This window comes from Astatotilapia calliptera, chromosome 6 (assembly GCF_900246225.1).
Source record: "Astatotilapia calliptera chromosome 6, fAstCal1.2, whole genome shotgun sequence".
NCBI classification, from domain to species: domain Eukaryota; kingdom Metazoa; phylum Chordata; class Actinopteri; order Cichliformes; family Cichlidae; genus Astatotilapia; species Astatotilapia calliptera.
This window is the reverse complement of record NC_039307.1, coordinates 13,614,219-13,627,549: the sequence shown is the minus strand read 5'-3', so window position 1 is coordinate 13,627,549 and position 13,331 is coordinate 13,614,219. Positions and strand designations below refer to the sequence as shown.

The following is a 13,331-nucleotide window of genomic DNA, read 5'->3' as shown; positions in this document are numbered from 1 at the left end:
CTCTAATTGGTGTTTACCCTGTTCCCCCCGTGTGTTCCTGTTTTATTGTGAAGGTCTGCGTCTTATGTGAGTGTTTTCAGTTTGCCTCCCTGGTCTCGTCATGTTAATCACTCCCAGCTGTGTCTCCCACCTGTGTGTAATCTCCCTGTGTTCTCTGAGTGTATTTAAGTTGTATTTTCTGTCTTGGTAATCGCTGGTTCGTCTGTGTTGTTTCCCCTCGCTCTCCCTGTATGTATTTCTCCGGACCTCCCTGCATCCTCATTCTGGTTTGTCTTATTAGTTTACCCAGTTTAGGTTTCTGGTTTCATGTTTTGTCGCCACCGCTGTTTGTACTCACACCCCTGTAAATAAACACTCATCTGCACCAGAGCTGCCGCATTTTGGGTCCTATTTCATATTCCACACGGCTTGCCCCGGCAAACCGTGACATGTATAGTGCACTCTATGTAGTATTTTGTATTGAATTAATTGAAGACTGGGATTTCTAATTAGATGAAAGGTTTTTAAGCAAATCTGAAACCAGAAGTTTAGGTCTAAGTTAACTGATAAATCCACTTCCCATTTTGCAATAGGAAGTGATATTGATTCATCTGTTTTAGAAAGCATTCTGTATATTTTGGATAGTAATTTGGGGGTTTTAAGAGTAAGAAATTGAACCACACTTGGTGGTGTTTGTAGTTCAACTTGACCCGGTTTAAATTTCTTTTTTACTATGGATTTAATTTGTTGATATTCTAAAAATCTTTTCTTGTTGATCCCATATTGTGTAACTAGCCCGTCAAATGAAATAAATTCTGTTCCTTCTAGTATATGTTCTAAATATTTGATTCCTTTACCACTCCAATCTCAAATTCAAATTCAAATTTTATTTGTCACACACACACAACCATACACAGTATGACATGGGGGTGAAATGCTTGTAGCTGTACAATGCCCGACCATTAAATGACAGAAGAAAAGTTTTACATTTACAATTTACAGTTTACTACAAAAATTTACAAATTAACTTAGGAATTTACAGTAAAGAATGTGCAAATAGCAGAAGAGATTATAAAGATAAGGATTATAAATTATAGGAATTATAGGATTATAGGAAATGTGTGGTGACGTGTGTGAGAGTCCAGTCTTATAGTAACGTGTTTGGGAGAGTCCAGTCCTACACCTGGTTCAGGCGCCGAATAGCCTGGGGGAAGAAGCTCCTCCTCATTCTCTCTGTTTTGGCCTTAAGGGAGCGGAAGCGCTTCCCAGACCTCAACAGTGAGAAGAGTCCATTGTTGGGATGGGAAGAGATCCATCATAATCTTCCTAGCTTTGGACTTGCACCGCTTGGTGTAGATGGACAGCAGGTCAGGGAGCTCTGATTGAATGATGCGTTCTGCCGAGCGCACCACCCTTTGGCAGATCTCGTCTGTCCTGCTTGGTGCTGTTCCCAAACCTGGTGCAGATGTTTGCCGTCAGGACGCTCTCGATGGTGCAGGAGTAGAAGTTCTTGAGCACCTTCAGTGGCAGATGGAAGTCTCTAAGTCTTCTGAGGAAGAAGAGACGCTGACGGGCTTTCTTAACCAGGGTGTTGATGTGACAGGACCATGACAGGTCCTGAGTGATGTGGACACCCAGGTATCGGAAACTGTCCACTCTCTCCACTGGCGTGCCACTGATGATGAGGGGTTTGTAATTCCTCGCCTGCTTTGTAGTGAAGTCCACGATCAGCTCCTTAGTCTTGCTGATGTTTAGGAGGAGGTTATTCTCCTGGCAAATCTGAAAAGTTTATCATATTATTGTTTTGTAATATGTCAGGGTTGTTCCAGATAGGTGTACGTTTGCATGGGATTAATGAAGACGCCGTCAATTTTAGAAACTCCCACCATGCTGTCAGAGAAGAGCTGATGTTGATGCTTTTAAAGCATTCATGTCGTTGGATGTTTGAGCTGATAAATGGTAGGTCTGAGATCTCTAGATTATTGCAAAGTGCTTGTTCTACATCTAGCCAAGGTTCATCTAAGAGGGTATGTTTTAGCCATCCTGAGATAAACTGAAGCCTGTTGGCTAAGAAGTAGTGCTGAAAGTTAGGCAGTTCTAGTCCTCCTTTATCCTTGGTCTTTTGTAGTGTTTTTAAGCTTATACGTGGGGGTTTATTTTTCCAAAAGGAATTTGGACATACATGAATCTAGAGATCTGAACCAATCTTGTGGCGGTTTAGTTGGGATCATTGAGAATAAATAATTTATTTTTGGTAAGACCATCATTTTTATAGCGGCAACCCTTCCCATGAGTGATATGGGTAGACATTTCCATCTAGCCAGATCATCTTCTACCTTCTTTAAAAGTGGGATATGGTTTAATTTAGTTAGATCTGCAAGCTTGGGAGAAACATTAATACCTAAATATTTTATATTTCCCGATTGCAGTGGTGTAGAAGAGGAATTATGGAGGGAGCAATTAATCAGTAGGACTAGATTTTGACCAGTTAATTGAGTAATCTGATATTCTTGCAAAAGAGTTTATCAATTCAATCACCCCAGAGATATTGGTTTGTGAATTTTGGAGAAAGAGTAACACATCATCCGCATAAAGGCTGATTTTATGTTCCACGTTCTTGCATTTTATGCCCTTAATTACTGAATTCTGTCTAATTGCTGCTGCTAGTGGTTCAATAAAAATTGCAAACAGTGAAGGGGAGAGTGGGCATCCCTGCCTGGTGCCCCTCAAGAGACAGAAGCTGGAGGATGTCTGGTCATTTGTTCTGACACAAGCTGTTGGGGAATTATATAATATCTTTAACCAGTTTATGAAAGAGGATCCAAAACCAAATTTGCGTAAAGTTGCAAATAGAAATTTCCAGTTAACTCTGTCAAATGCTTTTTCTGCGTCTAAAGAGAATATTGTAGTTTCTGGGTTTTTACTGTATGAGTAGTCTATCAAATTAAGTAATCTATGTGTATTTGTTGATGAGTGCCTACCTTTTATGAAACCAGTTTGGTCAGGATGAATTAAGAGGAGGGTTATTTTCTCCAGTCTCTTTGAGAGAGCTTTGCAGATTATTTTAAGGTCTACATTTATAAGGGATATTGGACGATAGCTTGAGGGATATACAGGGTCTTTGCCTGGTTTTAGCAGGAGATTAATGTTTGCAGAATTCATATTTGATGGAAGTCTGCTCTTTTTTTAATTTCCAACAACGTTCTGTAGAAAACTGGTGCTAGAATCGTCCAGAATTCTTTGTAGAATTCTGCAGGAAAGCCGACTGGACCTGGAGCCTTATTATTGGGCATACTTATCAGGGCTTCCTGGAGTTCACTTGGTGTCAGTGGTGAATCCAGTGCCATTGCTCTAGTGTCTAATAATTTTGGAAGAGTTATGTTGTCCAAAACTGATCAATTTCTTTTTTAAATTGGTTTATTTGTGGTGAATACAATGTTTTATAGAAATCCCTGAAAATGTTGTTTATTTGTATCGGTTCATATATTGTGTTCCCAGATGAATCTTGAACAGCACATATAGTTGTTTTTTCTTTATTTATTTTTAGCTGGTTTGCTAGAAATTGACCGGATTTATTACCATGTTCATAATTTTGTAAGCGTAGTCTTTGTACTAAGAATTTTCTTTTTTTATCAATTATCTCATTTAATTCTAGTTTTGTTTTGCGTATTTTGTTCAATGTTTCCTGATCTTGGTGGGACGCGTAGGCTTCTTCTAGTGATTTGATGTTTTTTTCTAATTCCTGTTTTCTTTTTTCTTTTTATGTGATGAGAAAGAAATTATTTTACCTCTCATCACAGCTTTCCCTGCTTCCCATAGAACAGAAGCTGATGTTTCGGGAGTGTCATTATAGTCTAAATATGAAGTCCACTCTTTTTTAAAATATTTAATAAAGTCTTCATCTTTAAGTAGTGATATATTAAATCTCCAGCTTTTTCTTGGCGTAGTATTATTCTAGTGCATTAGTGTTAAAGATACAGGACCATGATCGCTGACAGCTATAGGGTGAATCTCAGTGTCTGAAATGTCGCTCAGCAGTGAGCTGCTGACCAAAAAATAATCCAGACGAGAGTAAGAGTGATGGACATGTGAGGAAAAAGTATATTCCTTACTGGTGGGGTCTTGATAATGCTGTGTCACAGATCTGGGTTCTTTGATGTGCTGTGGACTCTACATGCTATGCTCGGGTGAAATACAAATCAAAATCTGTAAGTGCCTTTGTAAGTTTAGCTTATAATAATAGGTTCAATTAATATGCAACGGCAATGTTCTGATTATTGGTTAACAATGGCCAAGTACTGGATATAAAACAATGAAACAATTTAAAATCATAATTTGGCTGAGAGATGAAACACATTTTTAAGAGACAGATAAAAACCAGAACAAAGGCAAATAACAAATATACAATAATAAGTCTCTGTCTTTTCCACTCATTCTGAACTCTCTTCCAGCCTCTCTGTTCTTTATTTTCTCATCTTCCTTCTTTCATACTGCAGTCCCCAGATTTACAGTCCTCCTTATTTCTCAAAATCAGGGCAGCCAAAGAGTTGAGTGAGGTTCCCCACAGGAGTGACTCCTCCTGATCAGCTGCTCCATATATTACCTTATGCCAGCCTGCTTGCAGCACAGTGCCATCCTCCCTCTGGCCTACACACTGATCTTTAATTACTCCAGCCATTTGTTATCTGAACTTAAAAAAAAGAATTACCAGACCACAGACTTCATAAAACCTTTGATCTCCCACTTCTCCCAGTATTAATGCAGTGTATAGAAGTGAATTTAAACACTAATCTCGCTCTATTTACTAGCTGAACAGTACTTTAGGTAACAGAACGGTCATGTTTACCCTATTAGACCTATTTCACTTCATCAGCCTCCACCTACATGAATTCAGGAGGCAGATTGCCAATATTAGCCTTGTAAACACTATTAACCATCAGCAGGTGAACTTCATGACCAACGCAGCCGCATTAACAAAGGCTAAGAGTTTATAATATTGAATCTGCATAATCAAGATTCCTGTTGAAGCAAGCTTAATGACAGCACACATGTGTGTGAAATGTGTATGTGACTAAAGGTCAGCATCTGTTCCACATTGCAAAAGCAATCAAATGAAGCAATATGAGATGGGAATTAGTGGAACGTACATTTTGCTCCTCACCACCTAATTTGCTCATCTCTGAGACAGACATCCTGGAGAAGACATGCTGAGTAGGTGGTTGATATGTACAACCATAATTTCCCACTGCATTAAAATTTGATGAGTACGTGAATAATTTTCTCTTGAAAAGTATACAAGAGTTCCTCACCATGCTACTGTCATAATGATAATAAAAACTAATAAAACTTAGCAAAACAAAAACTAAATCTAGCATCTTAGCATCCATCAGATACTGGCCTCACTTACTGACTTCTAATGTTCATCTAATGTTTATCTTATGTAACTTTACTTCCTCTGGCTCATTATCTAGTTTTCAGTTTTAACCTCTTTCCTCCACCCCTCTCGTTTATATTATCTCAGTCTTCCTCTGTTGTGTGGTGATTTCGGATATTTTGGATTTCCATGCTTTGGTCTTTGTTTGCTCCCTGGACTTATTAAAAGTAAATGCTGACTTTGTCTCTTTCCTTCGCCTTTCTTTTGGGTCTCTAAACAAAAAGTCCACCCAGCAGAATCACAATAGATAATTAACAGGTTTTTACACCTGACTGGGTAAACACGTTTTTCAGGATGTCTTTTCCCAAATTTAAAGGAGTATTAACATGGTAGCTAGTTTGAGAACCTAATCTTACATTAAATGGTCTGTATTTGAATAGCGCTTTACTAGTCCCTAAGGACCCCATTACACAAACAATTCACAAAAATGTGTTTATAAAACTATTTTCATTTCATTTTTCACCACCTTAGCAGGTGCCGACATGCCATAATTTACATGTGCTGCATTAGCCTAATGCATGCAGATTACACTGCAACCTGATTACATTGTGGCAAACCAAAGGCTTTATTCCCTTCTTTTGTCCTATCTGGCATATTTTCAGATTACTGCAAACAGTATAGGTTGTTTACATGTGCCAACAGTTAAACAGAAGGTTTGAATGTCTCCAATCTGCATATAAATATGCCACTGAATAACTGCAGCAAAATGGGACAGCCACTTACACTGTGTTACATCTTTGTGGGGTTTGTCTGCATTGATCCTAGGATGGCTATACCTCACTTTGTGAGTGTAAACCACTGTACCACCGAGTAACTGGGAATGGAAAACATTTTTAAGTTATAAACATTATAAACGTTTTTCCCCTGCAGGAAGGCAGTGTTATAAAGCTTTGAGCATATTCGCTTAGCTTCGGTAGTAACTTATAAATAAAACACCTATTGCTTTTGGTGGGCATTTTATGTGTTTATTGTTTTTAAGTGACAGTGCTCTAACTAGAGAGCAAACAAGTGAGTGTAATTTCTAAACAATTTAGCAAAGTGAAATTGCTTTCAGGACCATTTAGTTGGTAATCCTCAGAGAATCACAGCAACAAAGCTGTTTTCCACTGCCTGATTCGTTTGCTTCCTTTTAACTATGCTAGTTTAATCAGGCACAAGTTGGGCGAACCAGCATACTGTCACCAAACTAATGGCTCATGTTCCCAGTGATGATAATGACATCTTGCTTAATCTGTATTCAGTATCACCATGCTGCTTTAGTGTTACATATCTGTTTAGTCCTGCATGAAATTAACTGATTATCTGATGCACAGCGGTAATGGGAACTGCTTTATACTTGCTGATGAAAGCCAAGATTCAGAATTGTTTGGTTTCCCTTTAACAAAGTAAGGCTAAAATTCAAACTCGTTTATGTTCGTGAGCCTTTTCTTTTTACAAAGCCACTGTGATCTGTATGAGTCAAGGTGATGAAAATAAGGTTACCATACAATACAAAAGACATAAGCGATCAAAGAGGGGTTTTTTTTAAAGTTCCATTCAAATGAAGTACCGACACAAGTTCTGAGAAGAAAGCGTCAGCTTTAAAAAGACATTTCTATTACACAAAGTTTGATGGCGCTTTCTTTCAGCCTTTCAAGGAAAAGTTTGAGCTTCAACTTTAATCTAAGATCACACACAAGAGAAGAGACGCAGACATAGACTCCTGCTAAAGTACTGAAGACTGTCTTTGTAATAGTTTGTGCTATAGTAGGTCAACACGACCTTATTTTCCTGGTTGGTAAATACTGTATATCTGCAATTTTTCTACTGACAAAGAGTTTATTTCTGAAATGCATCTAATGGGCAGATATAACAATGTGCTGTGACTTTAAGGCTGCTTGTAGGTTCCTGCATTAAACATCAACATAAGTTGCTTAAGAATAATTTCATATGCAGTCCTGTTGAAACCTAAGCAGCAAGAATGTACGGTTGCTAATTCCATAGGAACTAACAGGATAAGTACTGGGTGCTAAAATTAAAAGTGCTAGATTAACTGATCAAGTGTGGTTCAGTTGTGTGTTAACATAATATCACAGTCTTTACAGGAGTTGACATCCCAGCAAATTCATGCAATGCTCAGAGAAACTGCAAAAAGGCCAAGAGCTGCATTTCAGACTCTTGACAGTAAAATTTAAAAAAAGATTGAACAAGTATGGCTCATTTTGATGGGTTGCCAGGAGAAAGCAAAACTTCTCTTTAAAATGAAAATGGTTCGCAAAGTTCTGAACAAATCACAGGACTTCTGGAACAATCTGCTTTGGACAGACAAATTCAATGTGGAGATGTTTGGCAATAATACATAACACCAGCTGGTGGAGTGGTGATGACTTGTGCTTGTTTTTACAGCCACAGGACCCGGGCACCTTGCAGTCTCTGAGTCAACCATGAACTCATCGGTGCAGAAAACTATCAGAGCTATAATGTGAGGGGGTCTCCCTGACAGCTATAGGTTTGTACAGGAGCCAATCTGAATGGCTGAAAAGAGAAAAAAAATCAAGGGACTAGTCAAAGTCCAGATCTTAACCTGACTGAAATGCTGTAGCTGAAACTTGATTGTGCTGTGCATAAATAAATGTCCATAAATCTCAATAAAACTGAAGCAATGTTGAAAAAAACAGTGGGCCAGAATACCTCCACAACAAAGTGAGACACTGAGAAAATCATGCATGCATTCCAGTGGTGTAGTAATTAACAGGTACAGGTTGGCTGGAATCAAATTGCTGGTTTAGTTCCAGCTAGAGCACCCTGCAGGTTTTAGATGTGTCCTCGAACCAACACAGCTGATTTAAATGGCTAAATTAGCTCCTCAACATGTCCTGAAGTTCTCCAGAGGCCTGGTAACGAACTAATCATGTGATTCAGGTGTGTTGACCCAAGGTGAGATCTAAAACCTGCAGGGACACCGGCCCTCGTGGACTGAGATTGGCCACCCCTCAGCTAGAGTCACAATTCCCCTGTGACAATGGAGTAACTATATATAAAAACCCCCATAAATATTTAACAGTGACAATAACAGAGTCTCGCATGCACATAGTTACCTAAACACAGAGGAAAATTAGTGTTAAGGCGAGATAGTGAATTGTTGATTTTAGAAAGCTATAGAGAGTAAAAACATATATAATGGTTTGTTGGGCAATTTGTGTCTCAGAGCATTAAACCTGATACATTTCAGGCTCCTGAAACACTTAAATCTATCTGAAACACAGCTGAATTAAAGAAGTGGATCAGAAGTGGAAAGTGTAAGGCACAGTAGGTCTTACAAGGTCAACAGCTCATCTATTTGAGGCATTGTTAATAGGTCAAGATCAATGACTGTCTTTTACAGTCACTGGTCAAGATATACAACAAATTGCCTGTGGGATTCAGTGGTAACTCAGAGGTATATCCGGCTTGCAGTATTGCTTTATGTGTAACAGAGAATGTAAAATGAGAGCTTGGAGCAATTAATCATTTTTTATGGCATTGCATGGATAGGAGTCTGGCCTCAAAGTACAACAAAGTAAGAGCATCCAGAGTAAATGAGCAGAACTGGAATGAGTATGCACATGAAAGGAAAACAGAGAGGCTCACCATTATGCCCCAGGCGTTAGAAGGGAAAGGGATGACATTTTGCTATGTGGTCCTCATGCACATAAGCAGACTCTGTAAGCCCTAAAATCATATACACAGGGTTCCCATGACTTCAAAGAAAACATACTAACTTATTTTATTTTATTTACTTTTTTTGAAACAATGTGTGAATGGATTGAAATGTAACTAATGTTTACTCTTGGTTCCAAATGTCTTACCTTAGTGCCTGTTTCACTCCATTACAGTGTCAGCAGTGAACAACACTAATATCCTAGGAGAGCATTAATCATTAATGACAAGAAATAACCAGGCAGCCAGCACAACATAAACTCCACATAAGAACAAGAAAGAAAAATGAGGTGCCTTCAGATCGTTCTTTGCTAGTGACAGCATTAGCAAGCTATGGCTAGCAACCTAGCTATAAATTGGCAGGGTTTTGGATGTCCGTATAAAGCCTCACGTTTACTGTCTGATTACAAAACTTATGTCTCATGTACTAGAGCAAATGCCCCGTGCATTCATGGATATAGAAGATATAACACACTATTTAGCCAAAAAGCAGTGCAAAACATAGGCAGTTAGCCTCCTAGCTTCTAACTTGGCCAAAAAGCATGTACTTAGCTCTGGTTGAAATTTGTTTATGACATTCAAAACAGGTTTTTGTCTTCAAATGGATAGATACAGTATAGTGTCTGCGTTTAACAATGCATGACAGTCTTATGTCTCATTTGATGCTACTTAGCACAAAGTATGAGAACATTTGTCGGAACAACACAGAAGACTTTTGGTAACCAATCAGCATCATAAAATGTTATAATTTAGCCTAATGATCACTTTATTTCGTAAAAATTGAAGTGACTGGACTGTGTGAACAGTTTTATATCCTTTCACTTAACATGCACTGTTGCTTTCCATATTCTTAAAAAGCTTTGTTATAAGCTGTCTCCAAACAGCTAATGTTCACTGTTTTATCACATTTCGTCAGTTTTAGCTGCTTAGCAGACAATCCAATCCAACTTTATTTATATAGCACTTTAAAAACAACAAAGTTGACCAAAGTGCTTTCCAATAATAAAACAGAGATAGCAGTTAAAAACCATACATTAAGCATACAATAAAATTAATATAAATAAAATAAATACATAAATGAAAAAGAAGATAAATAAATCAGTGTATATATTAAATATTAAAACATGAGTATAATAAACAATAAGATATACAATGAATAAGATTAATAAAATAAAAGGATTAAGAGTGACCATCAGACAAAAATATAAACACCTGATGAAGTAGTGGATTTGTGGTTGTTCCTGCTTGTATTCAGGTTTGCTGTCATGACACACACACACACACACACACACACGTCACAGCTGGTAAAATTTGCACAACACCTTTTCATTATGTGTTGTAAGACCAGCAGATAACAGAAGGCAATTAATTTTTCATTAAGAGAACTTGTTTTCGTATGTGACAAACAGACACCTCATATTCCTAATACTTGTATTTATACCATTTAGTGACGAGTACAGAGGGGAATAATTGGAAGCATTCGTCTGTTTGAATACATCCATTATTTACCCAGAAATAAAAAGCAAAAACAACAAAACTGAAACATGGTTAAAGAGCTGTCAGGACCACATGACACGAGGTTAAGCCAGTTCATTCATTTCACTGAGTTACATTGATTTCCAAATAAACACGGTACATATCATGACCTGTGTTCTAAATCATGTTGTGTTATTGATCAGAGTATGATTACTCCAATGCATTATTCCACCTGCAGTTATGAGTCAAAAGGTCAAGTGATGTCAAGTGCCAGAAAGAGAGTGTGTGTGTTCTTTCCTCACCATTTTTTCAAGCGCGAGCGTGCATTACCATTCCAGTTATCCTTGTATGCAACTAAATTATTGAAACCCATTCAGCCATAAGTGTGAAGACCGTTTTACAATGAACACGCAGCTTCTTTTGTTGAGTCTGAAGACAATTATTTGCATTGATTTTGCTGTAATCTGGCTTGTAAACCTGAAGATAAAAAACGTGGTGCTTGAGTCATGAGTCACACTTTTAAAGTGAGAGCTGTTTGTCTGAGGTTTTTTACAGGCCTGCTGAATGTTACAGCATGTAAGAGTGTAAGAAAGATGGCAGTTTATTTTAAATAAACTGTAATAAAAATAATAATAATAAAAAGTCATTTTTAACTAATCAAGAGATAACCTATTGATGTTGATTTTAATTATTTACACAGTGCCAAATTACAACAACAGTTTCCTCAAGGTGCTTTATATTGTAAGATAAAGGCTCTACTAAAATAGAGAGAAAACGACGAGAGAAGAGGACCCTCTATGAGCAAACACCTGGCGACAGTAGTAAGGAAAAACTCCCTTTTAACAGGAAGAAACATCTGGCGGAACAAGGCTCAAGGAGGGGAAGCCATCTGTAGCAACTGGTTGGCAGCCAGAGATTAATAATAACTAATTATTAAATGCAGAGTGGTGTATAAACACATGGAGAGTGAAAAGAGATGAGTGAACAAGATGGGAATATGGGAAGCCCCCGCATCCTATAGGCCAATGCCTTCAGTTGGTCCAGAATGCTGCAGAGAGGATACTGACAGGGATTAGAAAGACAGCATATTTCTCCTATATTGGCTTCTCAGATTTGGGAAACAGACACTCTCTCTACTTTTAAGATTACGCTTAAGCTTTCCTTTCCCGATAAAGCTTATAGCTAGGGCTGGATCAGGTGGCCCTAAACCCTCCCTTAGTTATGTTGCTTTTTGGGGAATTTTAGAGCAACCTGATAATAATGATTTACAGTAGTCCAGCCTGGAAGTAATAAATACATGAATATGAAAGCCACCAAACAACAAAGCAAGTGAAGTGTAAACACACATTTATGAACACAAAAGTTTTGCTTTGACTTAAAAATATTTAACAGAGTTTAGAGGAGCGGGGCAACAACAATCACACACTGAATTAAAACAATACCCAGCAATGTACTGTAGCTGTATTTTTGAGCATTGATTTAATGTGGTTTAATCTGGATTTTCTTTACTTTTTTTAAAGGATTACGGAGCACTTCTTATGGTAAAGGCTAAAACCCAGGAGGCATTAATAACATATATCCACCATTTCATAAAAAATATACAATCAAATAAATAGACACCCATCACTCAGTAATAAGGTAATACTGTGCAAATATGTATGTCACCTCCACACCAGAAGGATGTCTGGTAGCATATTCACAGGCGTTATTAGCTAAGGACTTAGAGAGTTATGGGATCATTGTCACCATTCAATGTGGATTTAAAAAAATAAGAATATGGAAATGATTACAGATTAAAGAGATTTGCATTTCCTGTGTGACTGACTCCATACCTGAATTTCTAGTTCACCGTGAGGTCAATACCTTTATTATATTATTATAACATGTCACTAAAGGTTGGCACTAGAATCCAAAAGTAGCATAAACTTGGAAAGAGCATACTTTATGATCGACGATTTACTGTAAGTGTGCAACATCCCCAGTTTTTCAGTGAGTTCCAAGAAACCATCTGTGTTCTTTTCACTGATGGAGGATGAGGTTATTGACGATTTAGTCCAATCTAGGTTTGTTTGTTTTTTCAAACACTTTTACACGTGCGTTGTTTAGTCCGTTTGAATCGAACTCTGGTTTGTTTTCCCCTTTGATGCTGTTGGTTTGTGAAGATGTGAAAACACCAAGATCACAGACACTTTTTAGACAAGTTAGTCTCACTGTGGTTTCAATCAATTTCAGTTCTGTTTGTTTATGTTGTGAATGTGATCCAAGCTTCTATCAACTTCAGAATTTGATTAAAATTTGTCTAAAACAGCTTTTTAACTTAGAGTTTTTTCTGGGATTTTATTAACACCTCCCCTCCATTTCACATCTCTGCCTGCAGAGCTGTGTAATGATCTTCGCCAGTCCAAACCCTGGTTCGGTCTGTCAACCACAGTTAATAGTGGCTGTAACCTCATGTAGTAATTCTTATCTCCGGTACCCCGCTGATGCTGCAGGGAGCAAAGCATCGTCATAGGCCGTGAAACCCACGGAGCTGTGAAAAGAGAGCCCGCTGTCGGTGGCCTCATACACTTGAACGGTGAAAGATGTAGTGAGTATGAACATGCACGTGATGAAAAAATGTGTTCACACATGCATGTTGGAGGGGAGTGAGTTGACAGATTCCCTCCAGAGTGTTAGACAGTGAAAATAATATCTCATCCCTGGGAGATTAAAGAAAAACTGGCGAAACACAATCAGAAGCTTTCTGACAGGATAAAGGAGGGGA

General features: G+C 38.0%; 1 protein-coding gene across 1 annotated transcript in view; it reads right to left on the bottom strand.

Annotated features, from left to right (window-relative positions):
- The window catches only part of LOC113023935 (von Willebrand factor A domain-containing protein 7-like), a 101,245-nt gene that overhangs the window by 36,520 nt on the left and 51,394 nt on the right, over positions 1-13,331 (bottom strand). The gene's annotated exons all lie outside the window — the stretch shown is intronic.